Below are 24,567 nucleotides of genomic sequence, written 5' to 3'. Positions count from 1 at the left end.
TGTGGTGGAATCAAAAATGTCCTGGCTCAGTGCGGCACTGGATCTCCTGGTCGCCTATCCCCCATACACCTTCTCTTCCTTGTCCATCTCCTCCTCCTCGCTGTTCATGGCAGGGGCCTGTGACTTGAGCTCCTTAGAAGTATCCAGAGTGTTCTTGGGGGTGGGGTCAGGGTTGGGATCTCTAGCGAGGATGGCTTGCAGCTCTTTGTAAAAGTTACAGGTCTGCGTCTTTCCACCAGGTTGATTGTTGGCCTCCCTTGCCTTCTGGTATGCCTGCCGCAGCTCCGTGGCTTTCATGTGGCACTACTGCTGGCCCCTGTTGTAACCCTTCTTCTGCATCCCCTCAGTAACTGCTTGTAGATGTCCATGAGTCTTTGTCTGGATCAGAGCTGTGCCCCCATAGGTCCAAGAGATCCAGTAGCTCCTGTGTACTCCAGGAAGGAGCATGTCTGTAGCATATAGCTGACATGGTCAACTGGGCAATTATATACAACACTGGAGAACTGCTATGTGTGCTTGCCAAGCTGGGCAAAAGGAAATTCAAAAATTTGCTGGAATTTAAAGGGGAGAAGCGGCTTCCTCTCTACCTGACTCTTGGGCAGAGGAGTTCGCAATGGTGACCACAGAGATCAGTGTGGGACAGCTCATAGAGGCCAGTAACAGTTGGCGTAATTAATGCAGCGTCTACACTATCACTGCACCGAACCTAACTACATCGACCATGACATAGTGCTGCTCTTGGAGGTAGTGTTAAGTCAGTGGGATGCAAATTTAAATGAAGACATATCCACAGCTAGTTCGACGTAAACTGCCTTGCGTTGACCTAACTGTGTAATATAGACCAGGCCGTAGATTTTGTAACATCTTTGTCACTTTTTTTCCCCACTTACCTAACGCAGTCATTTTCTTTCTTAAGAGACCCCAGTTTGAAACTTTGGGTCATTTGAAGTCCAAACCACAACAGCTTCTACAGTTGATGGTAGGTTGTTGCAGAGAAAAGAAAATTCTAATTTTAGCTGTCAATGGTGAGATTTCTACCATGCTGTCACAAGTGTACTAGTTTTTTAAATGTAGCTTGAAGAGAGCAGAGTTGGTTTGTTCACTTTATTTGATAGGATTGTGGTTTTTGCCCTTCATCTGGTCTTTGTTTAAATAACCCCCCCCCCCCCCAATTTTTTAGATGTAGGTTATTTAATACTTACTGGCATTCTCTTAGATGCCTGTGAAAGGACTGAATGCCTACCCCATCCTCAGCAGAGCACAGAGACCCCTGAGTTAGTGTTCAAACTCACACCTTTTTTGGAGTTTGTCTTCATTGGTAAAACTTAGCCTAAGATTCCTCAGTGAGGTTAGCTGTTCTGAGTTTCTCTTCAGGGTCACTGCTATTCTACTTCTCACTTCCTAGACTTGCTCTTATCTCCTTTTTAGCCCAGGTGGCATCAACAAGTGCCACAATGAGTTAGCAGAACTCCAACTGTTCTGTGCAGGGTTCTAATGCCTGCTAACAGAGTGGATCAATGAAAGAGTCTTGTCACCCTGTTAAAATATTGCTGCTCTGAATAGCATTTCCTATATAATATATGGAGATATACCACTCTCATAGAGCTGGACGGGATCTTGTATGGTCATTGAGTCCAGTCCCCTGCCTTCACTTGCAGGACCAAGAACCGATTTTTGCCCCAGATCCCTAAATGGCCCCCTCAAGGACTGAACTCACAACCCTGGGTTTAGCAGGCTGATGCTCAAACGACCGAGTTATCCCTCTTTGCTTCCTTTGCCTCTCCCTCTTTTGCTACTGAAGAACTGCTCAGAGATGCATCTGAGATCTCTTGGGATACTTGTCCAATCAGCAGGAGTCAAATGTATCATCTTCTCTGAGCTGCTTATCTTAGTCAAGTGAAGACAAGCCCAGTCTATATTATAGCCTTGTTTGTATACCTGTGTGCCATTTGCAGACTTGCTTCCATTTTATCCAGTAGGGTTATTTGTGTGCAGGTGAATTGAGGAGAAGAGAGAAAGGAGGATAGAATAAAGAACTCTGCCAACTCTTGAAATTTTTACAGTACCCGGTTGTTACTTAGGTTGAGAACCACTGATCTAATTTAAGCTGTTTACCATTGTGGGCCACCTGTGCAGCTCTCTGTGTGTTATGTGAGGCCACATCCACACAATATATATATTACCTGTATGGCCCTCAGGATGTCACATGGGCTGTAGTTGTGTGCTGACTGGACTGCAGGTTGAGAACCACTGAATTAGATAGCTCTTTGGAGCAGGGACTAACAGTCTTTTAATTATATAAGTGTAGTTCCTGGTGGTGAGAGGAGGGGGCTTATTCCTGATTGGGGGCCTCTTGGCACTACTGCAGTACAAATAATAAGTTGATGATTACAACAATCAAATGAAATAATTTCTCTGTATGACTCTTTACTTTTCATATAAAGATACTCTGGAGTGGCCATAATCCTGCAATGAACCCTGAAATGGGAAAGAACATATGATTTCTATTAAGAAAGCACAAACGGATAACTTCTTGGATTTTCTTGTAAGAAGGATAACTAATGTGATGATTTGCTTGAGAGGCACTTATCTCCATGGGATTGATTTGTTCTTCTTTGAGTGCTTGCTCATGTCAATTCCATTCTAGGTGTGTGCCTGCCCACGTGCACAGTTGTCGGAAATTTCTGTCTTAGCGGTGTATGTAGGGTTGGCTGTGGTGCCCCCTTGAGTGCCTCACTCATGCATCAGTGTATTAGGTGCCACAGACCTTACGCCCTCTCAGTTCCTTCTTACTGCTCATGACAGTGGGTTGGAGTGCCTTGTCTTGCAGATCGAAAGAGCAATAGTGGTTCTTTACAGCCTTTTGTTTTCTTAACTGTACATGGTTTGTAAGTAGTTAGCCTTAGAGTTAGATTAGAGTACTTAGAGTCCCAGCTGGGACTTCATCCCCCAGTGGGGCCTGTCCTGTTCTCCCGGTTTCGTCATGCTCAAGATGCAGCGGGCCGATATCTATCCATGATCTCCATGATAGTTGTCTCAGGTGCCTGGGGGATTTGTAGAAACTTCTGACCTTGAACGCAGAAAGATCAGGATATCCGCTTGAGGATCCTCCTCATGGAGGTTCCACTGTAAACCCCACGCTGAGTAATTCTGCTTCGGTGCAGTGCGCACTGCTGGCATCGGGCTCCACCCGGCACTATTCCCCTTTGCCAGTGCTGAAGAAGCAGCAAAAGGAGAGGAGGCCCTCAGCACCAAAGAACAGGGGGACTTCAGGCAAAGGATCTGTGTTGGGCCTTGCGCCCACTTTGGAGCTTCACGGGGGTACCACAGAGGTCAGACCCTCCCCCCAGCTCAGACAGGGATCCACCGCAGGAAGCAGCAGAGGTTCCCACCTCTCCCAGGGCCATCAGTGTCCGAGGCAGCCCCAGTGGCCAAAGACCAAAGGAGCCGATTTGCACTGCAGGCGTCATACCAGGTAGTGGTGCCGGGGCCTTAGCCGAGTCCGAAGGGCAAGCATTTTGTGATGCAGCCTCAGAGAATGGCGGAGCACCCCCAGTTGCTGGACCATAGGCACAGATCCCTATCTCTGTAACCTCTGACCCCGGCACTGAATCCTGGCTCTTTAGCTAGAAGACCCAGGTCCTCGACACTCTCTCCACCTATTAGGCATGGGACTCCGGAGTTGAGGCATCAGTCTCTGTATTGCTGTCATGGATGAGCTTCTGGCCGCAGGTCCCCTAGACCTCAGTTGCTCTCCCTCTGGCGGTCTCCTAGACATCGGTCTCTGCCCAGGAGGTGTCGTTTATCATCACGGCACCAGTCCTGGTCCCCCGGTACCGTTCCTCCAGCAGTCGTCATTACTCACCCCTTGCCTCGCCGGTTGCTGACCAGAGTTGCTGATCAGGCCTCAACAGCTCCACTGTGGTCGCTGGAAGAACAGTGGTCTGAGTCAGACTAAGAGTTCAGCCCTTCACCTCGAAGCGGGGATTCACCACCAACACGGGAGACCGGTGCAGCACTCACTACTGTTATTTCGCAACAAGGGTAGTGGCCTTCCCAGTGGCCGTACTGGAATCTGTGAGGTATACCTGGGATGCCGGTCCCCTACTTCCACCAGCCCTCCCTGGCAGCCTCGGATAAACTGGCCTTGGCACTGCAGTCAGAGCATGGAGCCAAATCCACTGCGGGGGCAGCACAATGGTCCCCGGTGCCTAGGAGCCCCTCCCCATACAAGGAATGGGAACAAGCTCTTCCACAGGCAATGCAGTCATCGTCGTCATCCACAGATGAGGAGGTGGCCGGGCTGTCATATCCAGGCAGTCCCCTGGACAACATTAAGGAGCACCAAGCCCTCCTTAAAAGGGTGGCTGAGAAACTGAACTTACCAGTAGAATAGGTCATGGAGGATGCAGATGACCTCTTCAGTGTTACTTCAGTCACCACCCCTGCCTAGGTCGTGTTGCTAGTTCACTCAGAGGTCCTCAGCATTGTCAGGTTACTGTGGCAAAACCCCTAGTGTATTCCACTGACTTCCAAGAAAGCAGAAAAGAAATACTATGTCTCTGTGAAAGGTTTTGAATACCTGTACACTCTCCCCCCCAGCAGCATACCTGGTTCTGTCTGCAGTGAACAAAAGGGGAACACAGTGCTATGTTAGGGGCCCCCAAAAAATAAGGTTGCCAAGAGACTTTATTTATTTGGCAGAAAGGTTTATATGATGGCCAGCCTTCAATTTAGAGTGTTGAACCATCAGGCCCTGTTGAGCAGGTATAATTTCAACTTGTGGGACTCGCTGAATAAGTTCAGGGAGATGCTCCTGCGGGATCATGCCCAGGAGTTCGCTGTGCTGGTGGATGATGGCATGGGGATGGCCAAGGGAGTACTGAAAATGGCCTGGGATGCTACTGATTTGGCAGCCAGGGTCGTCGCATCTGTGGTGGCCATGAGATGCAGCTCCTGGTTGTAGTCCTCTGGGTTGTCCCAAGAGATGCAGGCCACTATCCAGGACCGCCCGTTTGAGGAAATAGAGCTCTTCTCTGAGCTCACAGATGTGAGGCAGAACTGCCTTAAAGATTCGCATGCCATCCTCTGCTCCTTAGGCCTTCACAGCCCTCAGCAGGCCAGGAAGCTGTTCCACCCTCTACCGCTGCCTCCTCTGCACGCTAGGTCCTGGGGACCTCCTAGATCATGATCCTACAGGAGAAAGGACAAGGGACCTAAACAGAAGTATACTTCATCTTCCTGCTTGGCTGTACAATCTGACCTTCCTAGAAACCAAGGAGGCCAGAAGCAGTTGTTTTGAGGGTGCACCCGAGGACAGTGCCCCAGCCAGTCTGCTGGATCCATCCCTCTTTTTGCTTAACTGCCTCCACCCTTTCTGGTTGGCCTGGTCCCTTATCACCTCAGACCACTAGGTGCTTGACATGAATTTGTCCGGTTATACCTTGCAGTTTGTAGCCAGATCTCCCTCCCACCCCCTTTCCAGGTCCCTCTTCAGGGACCCTTCTTCATGAGCAACTGCTGATCCAGGAGGTTGAAAACCTCCTGTGCATGGGGGCAGTGGAGGAGGTCCTTCAAGACATGTCAGGGAAAAGAGTCTACTACCGTTATTTCATAATCCCGAAAGCAAAAGGAGGGCATAGACCCATCCTGGACCTGCATCATCTCAACATGTCTCTCAAGGAGTTGAAATTAGGCTTGGTCTTCCTGGCCTCCTCCATCCGCTCCTTGGATCTGGGAGACTGGTATGCCACCCTCAGTTTAAAGGACGCATACTTCCATATTCCTGGGGCAGTGGCGCTTCCTCCATTTCATGTTGGGCCATCACCATTTCCAGTTCACGGGGATGCACTATGGTTCCTCATTGGCCCAGGGAGTGTTCACGAAGTGTATAGCGCCAGTGACTGCTTTCCTGAGACATTAAGGAGTCCAAATTTGCCAATACCTCGAGTACTGGTTGATAAAGGTCTTGTCCCGAGATCAGGGACAGAGGCATCTCGATCTGGTCTGTTCCACTTGTTGTGACCTTGGGTTGGTAATAAATGAAAAAAAGTCAACTGTAACCCTAGTGCAGTGCATAGAATGTATCAGGGTGGTCCTCGACTCCACTTGGGCCAGGGCCTTCCTCCCCGAGACCCGGTTCCAGGCCATGGTAGAGCTCATCTCGTCTCTGAGAGCCCATCCAGTCACCACGGCTCACGTGTGCCTGAGATTGGTAGGTTACATGGCGGCATGCACTTATGTGGTCAGGCACGTGGGCTCCACCTCAGGTCCCTGCAGGTGTGGCTGGTGGGCTTCCAACTGGCATACCCTGGACTGGGTGGTCAGGATTCCCGACAGTGTTTTGTTATCGCTCACGTGGTGGCAGGATCCCACATCGGTGCTGGAAGAAGTCCCCTTCGCGACTCCATCCCCATCAGTGACGCTCGTCTCAGGCTCCCCACCCCAGGTCCGTGGCATCTGTCTGGGCACTCTCAGCACGCATGGTCATTGGGTCAGACGCATATCAACGTCAGGGTGCTCAGGGCAGTTTGCCTGGCCTGCCAAGCTTTCCTGCCTCAGTTGCAAGGCATGGTGGTGCCGGTCCTGACAGACAATACAGTAACCATCTTCTATATTAACAGGCAGGGTAGAGCCAGGTTGTCTGACCTCTGCCAGGAGTCCCTCCGACTCCTGGGACTTCTGTCTGCAGCATGATATCCATCTTGTAGCCGCTCACGTCTCTGGGGTCAAGAAGGCCTGGTCAGCTTACCTCAGCAGGACCTACTTGTCTCGCCACAAGTGGTCCCTCCTTCCGGACATGTTCAGCTTCATCTTCCAGAGGTGGGGGATTCCCTGGGTAGACCTATTGATGTCCAGGCAGAACAGGAAATGCCACGTTTTCTGTTCAATGCAGGGTATGGACAGAGGATCCCTGTTGGATATCTTTCTTCTCCTGGGGTCGGGGGCTCTGATGTACGCCTTCCCTCTGGTGCTGTTACTCTTCAGGGTCCTCTTGAATATCAAGAGGGACAGGGTGGAGTGATCCTCATAGCACCGGCTTGGCTGCACCAGCACTGGTTCAGAACATTGCTGGACCTCTCGGTGGCTGCCCTGTTACAGGTATTGCTCTGGCTGGACCTGCTAGCCCAGAACTATGGCAGTCTTTTCCATCCAAACCTGCAGGCACTGCACCTGACAGCTTGGCTGCTACATGGTTAAATGAGCAGGAGCAGCAGGACTGAACTGATGTCCAACAGGTCCTGTTGGGCAGTAGGAAACACTCCACCAGAGCAACCTACCAGGCTAAATGGAAACAGTTCACTTGCTGGATCTCAGATAGAGGCATTCAACCCGAGTGAGCCTCAATGCAGTTGATCCTGGATTACCTTCTGCATCTCAAACTCCAAGGCCTGTCCGTTTCACCCATCAAGGTCCACTTGGCAGCCATCTTGGCCTTCCATCTGCTGCTCATGGGTAGGTTGGCTTTTGCCCAGGGCCTTGAGAGCCTCTACCTACACGTCAAGGACCCCGTCCCCCCGTGGGACCTGAATCTGTTGCTGTTATGGCTCATGGGTCCCCCCTTCAAGCTTTTGGCTTCCTGCTCTCTCCTCCTTCTGTCCTGGAAGATGGCATTCCTGGTCGCAGTGACTTCTGCCTGCTAGGTCACGGAGATTAGGGCGCTCACCTCAGAACTGCCCTATTCAGTCTTCTGCAAGGACGAGGTCAATATCAGACCACACCTGCCCAAGGTGCTCTCCCAGTGCTGGCTCATATGAAATTTTCTTATCTTTTCCCCAAAGCTGCATAAGTTGGAGGAGGAGCATAGGCTACATTCCCTAGATGTCAGGCGGGCATTAGCTTTCTAGACTGAGAGGACCAAGCCATTCTATGAGTTGATGCAATTGTTCGTCGCAGTGGCCAACAGGACGAAAGGCCAGCCAGTGTCTGTGCAAAGAATTTCTTTGTGGATCACTGCCTGCATTCGCTGCCACTATGACCAGGTGAAGGTGCCATCCCGGCAATGTGACTGACCACTCGACCAGGGCGCAGGCCTCTTCGACAGCCTTTCTGGCCCAAGAGCCTATTTGTGACATCTGCAGGGCGGTCACCTGGTCATCAGTCCATACGTTCATGTCCTGCTACATGCTGACCCAGCAGGCCTGGGCCAATGCTGGCTTTGGTAGGGCTGTATTACAAGCCGCCAGACTGTGAACTCTGAGCTCACCTCCAAGGATACCCTTTTTGAGTCACCTGGAATGGAATCGATATAAGCAAGCACTCTAAGAAGAAAAAACAGTTACGCCTTTTGTAACTGTCCTTTTGAGATGTGTTGCTCATGTCCATTCCATTACCCACCCTCCTGCCCCTCTGTCGGAGTTACAGGCAAGAAGAAACTGAGAGGGCATAGGGTTGGTGATGTCTAATATACTGATGCATGAGCGCAGCACTCAAGGGGGCGCTGCAGCCCACCCTACGGATACCGCTAAGGGAAAGGTCTCCGACTGTGCACGTGGGCATGCACATACCTAGAATGGAATGGGCATGAGCAGCACATCTCGAAGTACAACAGTTACAAAAGGTGAATAACCGTTTTTTAATTAACTTTGGGCTATCTGCAGGTTAAATAGTCCGTATAAATAGGAGAACAATGGGGAATGCATCGATAGTGTTTGTATTGCAGGAGAGTTGACTCACGTAAATCAAGAGCTGCAGGGCTGCCATTTTACCCTAGTTCTGGCATACGTGCAAGTTTCTAGTTGTGAATCTCTCTTGCTCTGCTTTAGTACACAGTTCTTAACCTCAGGAATAAGTTTGTAGAGTGGATACCCTGTAACATACTACTACTTTGCTCCTGTAAAGCCCCTTTCATCGGAGCGTGAAAATGTTATTTACACAACATCACTATAACTAATGTCGTTGAGCCAGTTTGTGACAGTGCACTACACTGGCGTTTCCCTCATGGCCCATTGGAGTCAGCAGAATTTAAGCTTCCATTTAAAAGTAAATTAAGTTACTAACGCTAAACATTGCAAATATCTCTGCTGAAGAGGATCCAGTGTAAGTGCCAAGTCTGCAGACAGATGGATTGAAATAACTTTCAGGGGCAAATGATAACTCTTGTTAGATAGCAAGGTGAAAACACAGTGGAATCTCTCTGATTCCTTGTATTGGAGGACTTTGGATGGAGGAATTAGGCAGGGGCATCATTTGCTGTGGACTGACCCTGCCCCCGACCTTAGTTTGCCTCCCACTCCTGACTCTTCATAGGTCTAGATGCACCATTATCCACTCTCCTCCCTCTACTCCCTGAATTTTTCTGAAATGACACCGCTGGAGTTAGGTGTGGCTGGGGCAAGGCAGAGTATTGGCTTGTAGATCCACCAGTGCTGCTACTAGGATCCATAGGGCTAAGCCCCACAAATAAAAGGGGTTATACCATCCCAGGTTTTTGCTGCATTGCTGTGGAGCAAGCTGTAGAAGCACGGTTCTGCACTTTTGTGATGTTGGAACATGGGAATTGTCATACGAGAACAGACCAGCAGAGCACGAGTATCCTGTTGCTGGCAGTTCATTGTACCAGAGGCTTTAAAGTGCAATTAACCTTATGATGGGCAGTTATGGAGTGAAGTGCCCATAGGGGAAGTTCCAAACCTAGTCAGTTATTGTTTGCCTTATGACCTGTTACATATGAGGTTTATATCCTTTTATATACATAATGTGTGTGTGTGTGTACCCACACCTACGTAATGAAACTGTGGATATTTTCATTAGCTACATATATGACTAATCCTTTTCTGTATCTTACTAAGCTCAATGATAGCTTGTGGCAGGCCAGTACTATTGAGTTAAAAAAGTATTTCTTATTATCTGTTTAAATTTTTTTACCATTCAACTTAATTAAATATTCCCTTATTTTTGATCAGGAGAGTGGATAAATAGGAGCACCTGATTGTCTAAACCATTCTTTATTTTAAATTCCTCTGCCGTGCTTTTTGTTGTCTCTATAAACTAACAATCCTAAACTTTTCAGTCTCTCTCCGTGTGAAAGTCATTTCATGTCTCTAATAACTATCTGCCTCAGAATGCCTTCTGACATGAAGAATTGTTCTGTGTAGCTTGAAAGCTTGTACCTTCCACCCCAGCGGAAGTTGGTCCTATAAAAGATACTACCTCACCTACCTTGTCTCTGTCATATTATGGGACCAACACGGATGCAACAACACCTTGAACCCTCTTCTACTTCTGCTGTATTCCTTTTGAGATAGTGACCAGAACTGAACACAGTATTCAAACTGAGGGCATACCAATGATTTTATGTAATTCTATTATAACATTTTCAGTATTATTTTTAATCTCATTCCTTATACAGCCTAACATTTTATGCACTATTTTTCCTCCTTAAGCAACACCACTGCACTTTTAACAGCCGTTTTCATTTAGTAGTTTACACTGATGCCCAGGCCTTCTTACTGAGTTTTTACATTTAGTTTAGAACTCAGCAATACATATGAGTAGTTCAGATTATTCCTTTCAGTTTCAATATGTATTACTTGTAATTTGTTTAATTTCATCTGCCATTATGCTGCTGATTGGCTTAGCTTTATGGGGGTCTTAGAAATTCCTCCCACTTTCCGCTAATTTTGACTAACTTTAAATAATTTTGTATAATCTGCAATTTCAGCTGCCTCACTGTTTCTCCATTTTCCAGGTCACTTAGGACTATATTCACACTCTTAATCTTTGCATGTTGAAGACTGATGATTTGTTCTTACTCTATTTTCTGTATCTTAGCCCGTTTCTAATCCATGTCAATATTTTACCTCTTGCCTCAAGGCAACTTGGTTTCCTTATTAGCCTTTTTAGGGGATTTTGTCAAATGATTTTTAAAAGTCAGATCCATTGTTTTTCCTATATCCATTCTTTTGTTTACGAGCCCAAACAAATATGAAAGAGAAAAGAAAAAATTACTGGAGTATGGTTCCGAAGGTTGAGAGGCCCAGGAAGACAGGCAGGAAATGTTTATCCACTTGAGAACCATTTAAACCATGTCCTTTGAGCCTTCATTTCTCTCCCGCTTCCAAGATACCCTTGCTTGACTTTTCAGTTGTAAGCACCTTATACACTAGCCCTTCCACCTCCCATAGTTCTGAATTTGCTTTGGATGCACAGAAATCCTTGAGGATCTTGCTTCTGTCTTTCAAAGTATTCTTTTTAAAAAGTAATTTATAGCTGGCCTGCGTGAAGAATAGTCATGGCTTTCATAGAGTACAAGCAAGTCCTTCACCTTTTCCCTACTCACATTAGATAAGCAGACCACCTGCTTTGGCTAAAATGACTCCCATTGTTTCTTCTTCACCCAAGGCTAGGCCATCTGTCTATGCTTAGACATCTGTAGCGAAATCCTGCTGGTCTTCTGAGAATTAGCTCTTTACCAGTATATGGAGCACCCTCTGAAGGCCAGTGTCTCACCTGCCGCTGGCCCCATGTCCCTGCCGGATCTCGGTGCCCTTTATCTCGGGGTCCTGCCCCAGCAGTACCTCCACACACTGAGTCTCCCCTCCCAGGGGAATCCCCAACCCTCTACACCCAGCTTGCCTTAGGAGCTACTGCCCATTGTCATCTAGCCCCCTCTCACTGGGGCAGACTGCAGTCTGTAATGGCCACTCATCATTGACAAGGGGTTAGGACCAGCTGCCTCTGCCTATTCCCAGGCTGCACCTGTGTAGCCCCAATACATTTGTAGGCCTTCACCAAGGCCTGCAACCTGGGGGTTTACCAGGTGGGAGCTCCCCAGTTCCTCTTGCCCTTCTCCAGCACTGTTCTACTTCAGGTACTGTGCTATCAGGCAGCTAACCCTTACCACTCCGGGGCTAGAGTGAGACTTCTGCTCCTGGCCCCCAGCCCTCTTATAAGGGCCAGCTGGACCCTGTTTGATCTGGCCACAGCTGTGGCTGCTTCCCCAATCAGTCTAGCTTGTGTGCTTTTCACACCTGTTCTCCACAAATGGGGCAGCTGCCCCACTACAGAATCTTATGAGAATGTCAAACTCATTCTCTTTGGAGTAACTTGTGGAGAAAGTCAAAAATATTCTTTTCTCAACCTCTGGAACCGGCGGTGAAGCTTGCTAATACACCAAACGTTGTGGTCAACTCTAAGGAACATCTCAACTCCTCTTAGGCCTGACCCACACAGGTTTTTTTGTACTGTTAAAGTTTTGTCTGTCTAGAAATCTATATACTTGAAGTAGTACAACCCCCTAATATGGATCCAGTTATATTGGTGTATAGCAGGGGTTGGCAACCCCTGGCATGCAGCCCTGGCGTGCTGGGCCAGTTTATTTACCTGCTGCGTCAGCAGGTTCGGCTGATGGCTGCTCCCACTGGCCATGGTTCGCTCTCCCAGGCCACTGGAGGCGGCTGGAAGCGGCGTGGGTGAGGGATGTGCTGGCCGTGGCTCCCCCCCCGCCCCATTGGCCTGGGACGGTGAACCGCGGCCAGTGGGAGCTGTGATCAGCTGAACCTGCCGATGTGGCAAGTAAACAAACTGGCCCAGCCCGCCAGGGTGCTTACCCTGGCTAGCCACGTGCCAGAGGTTGCTGACCCCTGATGTATAGGTTCTTATACTGGTACAGCTTATTCCTATAATAAGCTAAACTGATATAAACAACTTCAATCTCTGTTACATGGACCAACACTTCGTATCTTGATCCATAATACGATTGCCCTTATGGCAGTGAGCAGAGTATGTTGCCCTTCCTCGTAGGACAGGCAGCAAGGGATCCCCTGTTCAGGGAGCTGATAAGCTAAGATTTTGAAGACCGACTGGGTTGAAATCAGATCCCTATAATATCACAAGCAGCACTTCATTATTCCTCCCCCTGTTGTAAACCAAGTAGGAGGTATTCTCAGGGGAACTGCCAAGATAACTGGGAAGAGTTGGGAAGAAAAGAGACCAAAGGAGAATGCTAAACAGATTCTCAGAACTGGTAAGTATATTTATGTTTTATGCCAGGGAACTCTGGAGATAGTGGGCAGACCAGTCCCATTTCTAGAGCAGCGACTGTTCTGTTTTCATAGCATTCCAGGGGTATATCATTTCTAGACGTATGCCTTTCTCACCATGAATAATAATGGTCTCTCTTTATTCCCAGAAAAGCTGGACACCATTTTAATTGTTTTTCAAGACATTCAAGTGCTCTCAGCAGAGAAATTCTCCTACCTCTGTCATTTATTTTACAATATTTGAGGAACCTGGAGACATATTTATTATTTGTATTACAGCACTACCCTTTGGACTTGAAAAGGTTAAGTGTTATCTCGTTTTTATGTCAGGGGAGTGGCTTTCATCTGACCACCTAAAAAACAGGTGACTTGACTATAGATCCAAATACAATTTACCTTTATAATCTTTTATCTTTTACTTATTTAATATTTCCATATAAAACAAATATAAGGAAGTGTTTCTTCACACAACGCACAGTCAACCTGTGGAACCTTTGGCAGGGGATGCTGTGAAGGCCAAAACTATAACGGGGCTCAAAAAAGAATTAGATAAGTTCATGGAGGATTGGTCTATCAATGGCAATTAGCCAGAATGAGCAGGGATGCAGCCCCATGCTCTGGGTGTCGCTAGCCTCTGATTGCCAGAAGCTCGGAGTGGAAAACAGGCTGGATCACTTGATGATTGTCTGTTTTGTTCATTCCCTCTGAAGCACCTGGTATTGGCCACTGGGATAGATGACCCATTGGTCTGACCCAGTGTGGCCATTCTTCTGTATATACTCATTTGATACAAACCATTTTGCAAACTGCACATGCAAATAAATCAGGAAGGTGCCAGTATTTACTGGATGTTGTCCATAGGGAATATTTTCTGTCTGGTCCTAAAGAACAGTTTCACGTGTAACAGACAAGACCTGTTTTCCTATCAATGTGTGACTATTTAAAGCAGTTTTCCTGTAACACTCACAAAGCTGCACAAAACAGATTACCTGAAAGATGTATGTGTAGGGTTGTACTTGTTTGAAATAAAAAGAATTCTCACTGAATTCAGAATTCTCACTGAATTGCTGGGCATCTCCAGAAATGGCAGAGGGTTTGTTTCTCCTCTCTCTTATATGAAATTTCCTTCTTTATTTTGTAAAATCTTTGGCTGTCTTAGAAACCTGTGCTGCTGCTTTTTTTCCTCCCTCTCAGTTCCATCCTCACTTTCACCTCTCTGCTCCTTTCATTGTGTTTTCTTTCAACTCTTAGCTATGACACCTGTCAAAATGACCTTGGACTTTGGATAGACAGGCATATTTGCATGCATTGTGTTCCTGCTGCTTTGCTGTGTGTGTGTGGAGGGGGTGGGTGGGATTTGTATTTGTGATAAATTTGCTTGTCACACTTGATATGCAGAGATCTGAAGAGCTTCTCTTCACTGAGTTTACACAGTTTTGTAGTGCTAGAGAAAGTTGTTAAAGTTAGGTATACCCAATTCACAGAGCACAACAAGCAAACATGCTTAGAAGAACACTAACTATATTTTATATCTGCCACTTTTGATTTAATGGGTGAAATTTACATTAATTTCTATTAATTTTAATCTTGTGAATTCAGAAAAAAATATTAAATAGATTTTTGGTCTGCATACAATAATACAAGATTATGCAATGGTCCCCATCAATGAGATGCTGAAAGAACACCAAGAGTTAGTTTTACTTGTCATTTAAATATAATATGAGAGAGATGCTTCCCTCCCCTGCTTCCTGCCTTCTTTTATGTTCTTTGCAATATGAATTCACTAACACCTTATTTAAGTTATTTTTGTCAGCCAGACCTTTTCCTTCACATCTGACTCAGACAATGCACTCATTTCAGTAACATTTTTTCATCTGACTTTGAGCAAAAATGAGTAAAGTCTCATAATCAAATGGCTGCAAAAGGAAGAACAATAGTTGGTTAGGAAAAGGAGTACTGTGCGTTTGATTTTAAATATACTTTGCACTTATTTTGCTTAGTGTGCTGTAAACATTTTTAAATACATAAATTCATTAGATATTTGCTAGTAATATATGGAGAAACTGTATTAATACCAGTCACCCTGTACATGCAATATAATTAAGGAATTTTGGGTCTGATCCTACAGTGCTGAGTGCCTTTGACTTGGGCAAGTAGATGGGATCGAGTAGGATTCATTCTTGCTCTTGCTTCTTCCCTTCAGTCCCCACCACCTTTATGGAGGTGGGGAGTGGTCAAGGATGATGGGGTAAGATTTGCACAGATGTGGATGAAGCGTGCTTTTTACAAGTTACATATGTTAAGGCTAATCCCCCACTCTGGCACTCTAAGTGCAGAAGGTGGGGGTCCGGAAGGATTTTAAAAATTAATACTGGCCACTCCAGGGTTGTATTAAATTCACAAGGTTACAGGTTTTCTCTGATCTTGGATTGGTAGATGCTGCCACCACCCTAGTGTAGTACCCTTTTGAGAGCCCAGGAGGGTGCACTTGGAAATTCCTTCCTGTGGGGTACTCTCATGCCCTTTCACTTCCCTCCCCTCCGGGGAAGAGCTGAGAAAGAAAAACAAAAGAAATCAGCTGTTGCCACCAGCTAATTAAGCAACATTTGCACAAACCTCTTATAACACACGCATCCAATTCCATTCTTAAAAAAGGTAAATTTTATTATTCATAAAAAAAAGAGAGAGAAAATACATCTGGGAACTCAAGCTATTGCTAGATTTAAAAACAAACAAACAAGGATTAAGCACCAGGAATAGCTTTCTTAAGGTCCAGCTTAAAGGTTACAAGAAAAACAAAAGCACCTGGGGTTAGCACAGAGGAATCCACAAGTCATAAAGAAATAAAAGATAACCTAATTGTGTTTTCCTAGACATTTCCTGATCTACATACATATTTGGGGTTTTAAATGAGTGGTTCTAGGTATGATACTGATGATTTTTTTCATACCTGGCCCAATCTTCTTAGAGCATAGCTCTGCCCTGTCTGCCTCTCCCCAGAGAACAACAGATCTGACAGACATCAGGGGAGTTTTTTTTCCCTCAATTTTAATAAAGTCTAACCTTCCATTGGCTCTTTTAGCCAGGTGCTCACTCACTTCCTTTTACCTGTGGGTAGCAGTGAGACTTTTTAACCCTTTACAGGTAGAGCAATTAGAGAACAGCTACTAAGAGGGATTTTATAACTACTGTATGGCTGAGCATTCGTAAAAGGGAGTTTTCCAGACCCCCCTTCATTATCACAACATATATTTTTAAAAATCAGGCTCCAATCACATCTGTGTGTGTGTACACGAATGTGTGTATGTGTATGTACGTATGCTGTCTTTCTGCAGAAGTGGGGTACCATATTTGATAATATTTCAGAGAGAATACAAAAGTTTTGGGGATTGCTGAAATGCTTACAAAAATTGTTTATCTCATAGCTCTAGTCTGGTGAAAAATGTGAAGCACCTGGTACATTGTGCAGTATGTTATAGGGTCACTATGGACACTTGCCACAAAATTTTAGCTCATGATATTATCTCTAATACATTCAGCATTTTGTTGTGGCCTCAGTCATTGCCAATTTTTATTTTTAATTTCAAATATGTGTTAGAAAAGAGCCCCAGAATATCTCATGGATCATGGGGTATTAGCTCAGACCCTTCCCTAGTGAAAACCAAACAAAAGAAGAAAATTGGTGTGAGAAGATGTTGGATTCCTGAGTTTTCCTTTGCAGAATTTGGTAGCTCTTGTATGGTCTTGAGAGAGATCTATAAAATTACATATGCTTCATTGGAGCTGGCTTTCCTGTAACTTGCACAAATTTACCACACTTTTCCACTGACAACACTTCATTTTAGTAACCATAAAGCCAAACAGATTATCTAGTCCAAAACCAGTTTTTATCAGAGTGTGCATCAGGAAAGTTTAATTAAATTTACTATCACTGTCCCTTATAGGTTGCCCTGTGGTTACTCATGTGGTGGGTAATTTCTCAGACTGCAACAAGAAATAGTTCTGTGGACTTCCAAGGACTTATATGTACAGAAATGTGGTAGGGAAAAATAAACTGTCCTTACTATTGTCTGTGAGACATTCTCAGAGAGGAATGATAAGCTGAGTGTTGGGTTCAATGTGATGCCCTGGTTAAAAAATAGCTTAGTCTATGTAAAAATAAATAAAATATATATATATATAATAAACTGGGTTTTTTTGCTTTTTACAGCAAATGTACAACCATGCAGTTCTTGCTTCTACGGATTTGTCCACACAGGGAAGTTATTTTGAATTAAGATAGGGTTTGAATTTAAAGTGGAATAGCTATTCCTAATTAACTGCTAGCGTAGACATGTTTATTGCAGAATAAAAGTGCCTTATTCCAAATTATCTTAATCCGTATCTTAATTAGCTTAACCCACAGTGTGCATACCTCACAGAGAAAGGGTTAGTGGGAGACTGGAAGCTCAGTTAGCCCACCTGGTTGTATGTGGGGGGATGTCAGGTAATTCTGTTACCTGACCCGGTGGAGGCACTGGTTGATTTATTTAAGGTAAGGAGGCCCAAGGCATTGGAAAAGAGGGAGGCTTGGGGGAAAGGCATAGAGAGAAAGACTGACATACGCACCACGTGGGAAGAGGCAAACAGGAGCCGGGTCTCTAGGATGAAAGCCCTGGGAGAGGCATCATTCTGTACAAGAGCAGCAAAGAGCTCTGTAGAGCCCAGGGTGGGGTAAAGAGTCTGCATAAGAGTGAGCTGAGGGAGGAGCTGTGAAAAAGGTCTAGAGAGAGGCCAAGGAAAGAAGCAGTTCAGGTATGAAGCGGGTCAGAGGAAGCAGACAGTAGCTACTTGCTTACAGGTTCCCTGGGCTGGAACCCAGAATTGAGGGAGGGCCTGGGTTCCCATACAGGCCCACTGAGGACGGTGGCGTGAAAACCTCCTGATAGAGGTTAGGCCATGTCTACACTACAGGGACTCTAATGGTGTAGCTACAGAGCTGTAGCTATGCTGCCATAACGGCATAGTGTAGACACAGACTCCGCATCGGAAGGGGTTTTTCCCATCGCTGTAGGAACTCTACCTCTGCAGGTCATGGTAGCTTGGTTGACAGAAGCATTCTTCTGTTGATTGACCTAGCTGCATCTGCACTGGAGGTTAGGTCAGTATTGCTACAGGTCTTGAGTGTGTTTTTTTCACAGAAATACAAGATCAACTTCTAAGCATAATGAATGTGTAAGGTGCAATATAAAGGCACAAGTATTCATTGGTAAATGAGTTCTACAAAGTAACATAAATCCCCTGATTACACTTTTCAGCTAGGTGCTAGCTAATGTATGATATATTTGTGTACAAACAGAAATGTTCTCCATGACCCTCTCTTCTCCAGCATTTAGAGGTAAAGATATGCATTCTCTGTGGCTTTCTACAAATACTGCTTCATAACATTCTGTTGCTATAGGAACATTTATGATGTTCTTATCTCAAACATTCCTTGAGCAACAAACTGTAAAGTTGCAGATTATTGGGGGTATGGTGTGTGTTTGTTTGACACAACTGCGTGAATTTGCAAAGAAGGAAGCTCTTGTGACACAGTTTTATCTCAAAAGCATCTAAAAACGAAGCTGCTTAAAAAGTAGACCCATAAAATTAGTTCTTTTTTTTTTTTTTAAAAAGAGAATAAATGAAAAAATGGCTTTCAGTGTTTCACAAAAATATTTAATTGTGAGTAGTGCCTTACCAATTTGGACATGGATGAGAGACAGCTAGCTGAACTTCAATCTGGATAAGGCCAGGGTGATGTCGGTAGGTTGTGGGGAAAGCAATCAGAAGACACGGCAAGGATTATACTTTAGCCCTTTTATTGAAAATGTGTATCTATCATTTGCTACCTGCATACAGAGTTTGTGGGTATCTTTGCATCCCCAACTGCTATTAAGTGATCATGTAGCAGCAGTGAGTGAGGAATGTTATTGTTTCATGATGGTCTTGTGAGGAAATTGTCAGATTTTTAATTTTATTTCCTTACACAGACCTTGCTACTGTAATCCATGCCTATGGGATTTAGGACTGGACAGCTGCAATGCGCTATATGTAAGGCTACAACTTAAATCAACCCAAAATTAAAGTTGATGGCGAATGCTATGCTCTTGTTAAGAGGCCTGTCTCTGGAGACGTAACACCAGTGCTCCATGATCCACACTGACACCCTTTTGGTTTCAGAGTGGATTTTACTGTGTTGGTTTTGATTGATAAAAGATGTAGCTGCCTGGGACCTGCCTGCTTGAGTGATTCCCCTCCTTATGCTGTTGCAGCTGCAGTCAGTGGAGGTGCTCAACCTGGGGTCCCTTCAATTTAAAAGCTGCAAGCTGCCTATTTTCTTTGGGAGGCCCTTGTTTTTGGGAACTATTTTTTCTCTCTGATGTGAACTTAGCACTTGTGGAAAAGGTTGGGTATCTGAGTTTTGTTTGTTTTTCGCTCTCTGATTAGTCATTTTCTGGTTTTGAGGGTGTGGAAAAGCTACTGGTTTTATCTTTTGTATGATTGTATTTTTAATTTATATAAGTGTCTAGATCATGAGATAAGCACGTCTGTATTTATAAATGAGCCATTTCAGATACATTTAGTACAAAGGAAGTATTTGTGATGGGGCCATCATTTTCTAAGTTAATGAGGCACACAAGTGTAACATTAAATACATTCAGAAATAAACAATACAAATGAATGTCTTGTTTCCTGTCTGATTGTGGAATGTCATAAATCATTCCGGGATTACCTTTTTATTTATTTTAGTTGGGAATTGCATCATGAGCAATGTACACATCTGCAGACCTGTGATGTGAGAGCTGTAAGTAAAGTGGTTTCTAATTCAAATACAGATGAACCACAGAACAGTTTTATATCATTACTATCACTGAAGCACTGCTTATTTTTTAATGTATAACTTAACATAGTTTTTTAAAAGCAGAGAATATTCCTTTTCCTCCCAAGTACATTTACTTGTGAGTAGCTATGGACTATTCCAAAGTGACTGTGCAGTGCTCCAGACCTCTCTTTCATGTTTGTTAGGGCTCCCAGTCCTGTCTGTTGCTGATATTATCAAGTGCTTCTTTGCATTGCTTTCGCTATAAAAAGTGCCATGAACCACATATGAGCAGTTTTTAGAACTATGCAAACAGTAAACGAGAGCAAGATCCACCTAAAAATAGGGCTAAAAACATAATTGGGGGAACCCTAGCAATTATATGATGTTGAAATGCAGACAAGCAGGTATTAATTAGAATAGGTTATTTTTTTGATCAGGCAAGGAAAAAACTACAACCCTACTGCCAGTGCCCCATGTGGTTTTATGCTGTAATGGAATGTCCTATATGCAGTGCAAGTGTGTGTCTCTTTTGAAGATGAAGATTCTACAGTAACTCCTCGCTTAACATTGTAGTTATGTTCCTGAAAAATGTGACTTTAAGCGAAATGATGTTAAGCGAGTCCAATTTCCCCATAAGAATTAATGTAAATAAGAAGGGTTAGGTTCCAGAGAAATCTTTTTCACCAGACAAAAAACTATATATTATATAGATATATACATAGTATATGTTTTAAACAAACAATTTCATACTGTTCACAGCTATGATGAGTGTGAAGTTTGGTTGAGGTTGTGAAGTTAGAGGGTGGAAGAGGGAGGGATATTTCCCAGGGAATGCCTTGCTGCTAAATGATGAACTAGTACTCAGCTGAGCCCTCAAGGGTTAACATGTTGTTAATGTAGCCTCTCACACAAGGCAGCACAAACACGAGGGAAGGGAGACAGCAGAGCAGACAGAGACAGATACACACCTTGTGCGTGGGGGGGGGGAGAGAGGTGGACACTGCCCCTTTAAGTAAGCTGACCCACTGGTAAATGCATTGTCTTTTCAAGTGGATCAGGAAGTTGAGACAGCAGCTGCTGCCCCAAGCTCTCTCTGTCTCTCTTCCTCCATCTGTGTCCCCTCCCTGCTGTATATGGAGAAGGGGTAAGCAGGGTGCAGGAGCAGGGGGGAGGGAGACACCCTGACATTAGTCCCCCTCTTTCCCCCTCTGCACAGCAAGCAGGAGTCTCTGGGAGCAGCTGCAAGGCAGAGGGCAGGAGAAGCACATGGCAGTGGCGGGAGGGACAGCTGAACTGCCGGCAATTGATGGCCTGCTAGACGGCTGCAGCAACAGGGAGCTTAGGGAGTAGGGCAGCAATAAGGGGGCTGCCAGTCCATCCTGGTTCCAACCCCCACCAGCTAGCTGCAACGGGCTGCTCTTCCTGCAAGCAGTGGACAAAGCAGGCAGCTTGCCAAACGACATTAGAAGGGAGCATTGCACAACTTTAAGACAGAGCCATGTTCCCTAATTGATCAGCAATGTAACAATGAACAGTTAACCAGGACAACTTTAAGTGAGGAGTTACTGTACAGCCCAAGGTAACAACATCCTTTAGGAAGAAGAGGTGCTCAGAATGATGGTGTGCTTGTGCTGTATTGGGTTTCAGGCATAGGTTGCTGGAACCAAGGTTTCTGGGGGTGCTGTTGCACCCCTGGCTTGAAGTGGTTTCTATCATATACAGGGTTTACAGTTTTGGTTCAATGCTCTCAGCACCCATATTACACAAATTGTTTCAGCACCCTTGTTTTCAGGGATGTCTTCTAATAAATGGCAATTTAGGACTGCTCAGTGAATTGAGTTTACATTTATTACTGTACTGTTAACTTGCAGTGTCTGTTCAGCACCCTTGGTTCTCAACTGGACTTCTGTGGCAGTTGCACTTCCACGATCAGAGCCTTAATGCTTTTGTTCATTTTGGGAACAGATTGGCCAATTGCTGTGTGTATATTAGTCACAAAAAGCAGTTTTTGTTGGAACACTTTGGTCTGGTTTTCTAATTTTTGACATCTGCTTGGTTCATATTAAATACTCTTGCAAAGAAGCTTGTTGCGCTCGGTTTCCTGTCTCCTATGATGAATGAATCGGTTATTTTATCATTTCTGCACAAGATAGTGAGATGTCATAAACATTTTGCATTTTCAGAACAATTATTCCACTGCATCTCTGAAGATCTCTTTGGTAAAAGTGGTAAACCTCAGAGTGCATAATAATGCATGCACTGATTAATCAGTCCCAATAATCCTGTTTTCTGATTGTTTGTTGGGATAGCATTTTTGTTCAGATGGTTTAGTAGTCATTAAGGATACTGTTGGGTTGACTTGACTCTACATCCTTTTAAGTTTCAGTTTGTGGTATGATAGAGGTTTTCTTTACCCCTCCTCCATTCCCACATTCTGAAACTGAGGGCAATCCTTCCCCTCCGCAGATTGGAGGCAGAGCAAAGATTGACAGACAGCCTGAGTTCAGAGCCGCCGACCCTCCAGAGAACCTCAGATTCTCTGCCTCCTGTCTTGAGCGATAGACCAGGAGTCTCTCTTGCAGAACCTTTCAAGATAGCACCCAAAAAGATAAGAAAAAAGCAGCTCGTCTTTGACTGGGGTTTTGAGTCAGGTTGCCTTGGACCGTCCTAGGTGTCAGATAACTGCTGGAATATACCCGTTTTCTACTTCTATATTGCTCATTGCAGATAAGGAGAGGAGAAATAAATGCTCCTCAAGTTTTACCTTTCCTGTCCAAGACTAGGACTGGTTTGTCCAAACTGCAGAGAGGAACCTGCAATCACACCAAAAGGCAACACGGGGTCAAGCCAGGTCCCCTTGTCAGCCTTCAGACATAGGACCTAACCTTCTCAGCCAGTGGGAGGACCAGGTCCTTGCTGAACCAGGGAATTAGGCCATAGAGGGCTGTGCTACATCTCATCTTCCAGCTAGTCCAGGAGGTGGTGCAGGCAGATCCCATAATAGGTCTGGAACCTTTCCTCAGCCTCATGGAATGAACTGTTCATCTCAGTTGGTCCCGTTAGCCATGGAGCAGTAGTAGCTGTATGGGGACCATCACCCTCCTTAACCTCAGTGGTGAAGTAAGGAAGTGGCTCTGCTTCTAGTATGGGCAGACAGGTGGGCTACATGCTGGTGGAGCCTTTACCGACAAAGGAAATGAAAAAATACTTCTGAAAATTCCTTTCCCTCTGTGGAGACATTCAGTGGAACACTTGTGGAAGTTCCTCCCACTATCTAAATTATAGTGTCCCATGTCCAACAAGATCTCTTATCTCTTATCTTGTCAAGTATCAGGGGGTAGCCATTTTAGTCTGTATCCACAAAAACAATGAGGAGTCCAGTGGCATTTTTAAAGACTAACAGATTTATTTGGGCATGAGCTTTCATGGGTAAAAAAACCCTACTTCTTCAGCTGCATGGAGTGAAAATTACAGATGCAGGCATTATTATACTGACACATGAAGAGAAGGGAGTTACCTCACAAGTGGAGAACCAGTGTTGACAGGGCCAATTCAATCAGGTGGGTGTAGGCCACTCCCAATAACTGATGAGGAGGTGTCAACACCAAGAGAGGGGAAGTTGCTTTTGTAATGAGCCAGCCATTCCCAGCCCCTATTCAAGCCCAAATTAATGGTGTTAAATTTGCAAATGAATTTTAGTTCTGCAGTTTCTCTTTGAAGTCTGTTTTTGAAGTTTGTTTTGCTCAAGTATGGCTACTTTTATATCTGTTATAGAATATCCACGATGACTGAAGTGTTCTCCTATTGGCTTTTGTATGTTACCATTCCCGATGTCCGATTTGTGTCCATTTATTCTTTTACGTAGAGACTGTCCGGTTTGGCCAATGTACATGGCAGAGGGGCATTTCTGGCACATGATGGTGTATATCTTATTAGTAGATGTGCAGGTGAATGAGTCCCTGATGGTATGGCTGACGTGGTTGGGTCCTCTGATGGTGTTGATAGAATAAATATGGGAACAGAGTAGGCAACGAGGTTTGTTACAAGGATTGGTTCCTGACTTAGTGTTTCTGTGGTGTGGTGTGTAGTTGCTGGTGAGTATTTGCTGCAGATTGGGGGCTGTCTGTAACTGAGGACTGGCCTGCCTCCCAGGGTCTGTGAAAGTGAGGGATTGTTTTCCAGGATACTTTGTAGATCGTTGATGTGCTGGAGAAGTTTTAGCTGGGGGCTGTATGTTATGGCCAGTTGTGTTCTGTTATTTTCTTTGTCCTGTAGTAGGTGACTTTTGGGTACCCGTCTCACTCTGTCAATCTGTTTCCTCGCTTTCCCAGGTGGATATTGTAGTTTTAAGAATGCTTGATAAAGATCTTGTAGGTATTTGTCTCTGTCTGAGTGATTGAAGCATATTCGATTGCATCTTAGGGCTTGGCTACAGACAATGGGTCGTGTGATGTGTCCTGGATGGAAACTGGAGGCATGTAGGTAAGTATAGTGGTCATTAGGTTTCCAGTATAGGGTGGTGTTTATGTGACCATCACTTATTTGTACTACAGTGTCCAGGCAGTGGATCTCTTGTGTGGACTGGTCCAGGCTGAGGTTGATGGTGGGGTGGAAATTGTTGAAATCCAGGTGGAACTCTTCAAGGGCCTCCTTCCCGTGAGTCCATATGATGAAGTCATCAGTGTAGCGCAAGTAGAGGAGGGGTGCTAGGGGAAGAGCTGACAAAGTGTTGTTCTAAGT

At 45.1% G+C, this 24,567-nt stretch overlaps 1 protein-coding gene across 11 annotated transcripts in view; it reads left to right on the top strand.

Moving 5' to 3' along the window:
• The window catches only part of TRERF1 (transcriptional regulating factor 1), a 145,708-nt gene that overhangs the window by 67,227 nt on the left and 53,914 nt on the right, over window positions 1–24,567 (top strand). For 2 of the 11 annotated variants that reach the window (XM_032787183.2, XM_075064353.1), the window contains one exon: window positions 19,755–19,809. The exons of the other annotated variants lie outside the window; for them this stretch is intronic. The gene's annotated coding sequence lies outside the window, so the exon portion shown is untranslated. The remainder of the gene's footprint in view (window positions 1–19,754; window positions 19,810–24,567) is intronic. 11 annotated transcript variants of the gene reach the window in all.

This window comes from Chelonoidis abingdonii, chromosome 3 (genome assembly GCF_003597395.2).
Source record: "Chelonoidis abingdonii isolate Lonesome George chromosome 3, CheloAbing_2.0, whole genome shotgun sequence".
Taxonomy (NCBI): domain Eukaryota; kingdom Metazoa; phylum Chordata; order Testudines; family Testudinidae; genus Chelonoidis; species Chelonoidis abingdonii.
The sequence above is the reverse complement of the archived record's forward strand: the minus strand, read 5'-3'. Positions and strand labels throughout refer to the sequence as shown.